The sequence below is a fragment of the Schistocerca piceifrons genome, unplaced genomic scaffold, assembly GCF_021461385.2.
Source record: "Schistocerca piceifrons isolate TAMUIC-IGC-003096 unplaced genomic scaffold, iqSchPice1.1 HiC_scaffold_614, whole genome shotgun sequence".
NCBI lineage: Eukaryota > Metazoa > Arthropoda > Insecta > Orthoptera > Acrididae > Schistocerca > Schistocerca piceifrons.
Genome location: NW_025728855.1, coordinates 896 through 2,500, shown reverse-complemented (window position 1 = coordinate 2,500; position 1,605 = coordinate 896). Strand labels below are relative to the sequence as shown.

General features: G+C 53.2%; 1 non-coding gene across 1 annotated transcript in view; it reads right to left on the bottom strand.

Annotated features, from left to right (window-relative positions):
• LOC124763017 overlaps positions 1-1,402 on the bottom strand; it is a 1,909-nt gene extending 507 nt beyond the window's left edge. The window contains exon 1 of the ribosomal RNA XR_007012628.1: positions 1-1,402. This exon is cut by the window's left edge and continues 507 nt beyond it. This is a non-coding gene — a ribosomal RNA (small subunit ribosomal RNA).
• Positions 1,403-1,605: the final 203 nt, after the last annotated feature.

Here is a 1,605-nt window from a genome sequence, read left to right as displayed (position 1 = left end):
CAAATCGCTCCACCAACTAAGAACGGCCATGCACCACCACCCACCGAATCAAGAAAGAGCTATCAATCTGTCAATCCTTCCGGTGTCCGGGCCTGGTGAGGTTTCCCGTGTTGAGTCAAATTAAGCCGCAGGCTCCACTCCTGGTGGTGCCCTTCCGTCAATTCCTTTAAGTTTCAGCTTTGCAACCATACTTCCCCCGGAACCCAAAAGCTTTGGTTTCCCGGAGGCTGCCCGCCGAGTCATCGGAGGAACTGCGGCGGATCGCTGGCTGGCATCGTTTATGGTTAGAACTAGGGCGGTATCTGATCGCCTTCGAACCTCTAACTTTCGTTCTTGATTAATGAAAACATACTTGGCAAATGCTTTCGCTTCTGTTCGTCTTGCGACGATCCAAGAATTTCACCTCTAACGTCGCAATACGAATGCCCCCGCCTGTCCCTATTAATCATTACCTCGGGTTCCGAAAACCAACAAAATAGAACCGAGGTCCTATTCCATTATTCCATGCACACAGTATTCAGGCGGGCTTGCCTGCTTTAAGCACTCTAATTTGTTCAAAGTAAACGTGCCGGCCCACCGAGACACTCAATAAAGAGCACCCTGGTAGGATTTCAACGGGGTCCGCCTCGGGACGCACGAGCACGCACGGGGCGGTCGCACGCCTTCGGCTCGCCCCACCGGCAGGACGTCCCACGATACATGCCAGTTAAACACCGACGGGCGGTGAACCAACAGCGTGGGACACAAATCCAACTACGAGCTTTTTAACCGCAACAACTTTAATATACGCTATTGGAGCTGGAATTACCGCGGCTGCTGGCACCAGACTTGCCCTCCAATAGATACTCGTTAAAGGATTTAAAGTGTACTCATTCCGATTACGGGGCCTCGGATGAGTCCCGTATCGTTATTTTTCGTCACTACCTCCCCGTGCCGGGAGTGGGTAATTTGCGCGCCTGCTGCCTTCCTTGGATGTGGTAGCCGTTTCTCAGGCTCCCTCTCCGGAATCGAACCCTGATTCCCCGTTACCCGTTACAACCATGGTAGGCGCAGAACCTACCATCGACAGTTGATAAGGCAGACATTTGAAAGATGCGTCGCCGGTACGAGGACCGTGCGATCAGCCCAAAGTTATTCAGAGTCACCAAGGCAAACGGACCGGACGAGCCGACCGATTGGTTTTGATCTAATAAAAGCGTCCCTTCCATCTCTGGTCGGGACTCTGTTTGCATGTATTAGCTCTAGAATTACCACAGTTATCCAAGTAACGTGGGTACGATCTAAGGAACCATAACTGATTTAATGAGCCATTCGCGGTTTCACCTTAATGCGGCTTGTACTGAGACATGCATGGCTTAATCTTTGAGACAAGCATATGACTACTGGCAGGATCAACCAGGGAGCTGCGTCAACTAGAGCTGAGCAGCCGGCCGCCCGGGAGTGTGTCCCGGGGGCCCGCGCGAACACGCAAGCGTCCGCTCAATCATTCTGCAAACAGGAGGAGGCTGAGCTCCCCTGCACAATACACCTCGAAACCCTCTCAGGTCCCGGCGGCGCGCAGCGCCGTCCCAAGTACTTGGTCGGGTTCGAGAGAGGCGCAATCGC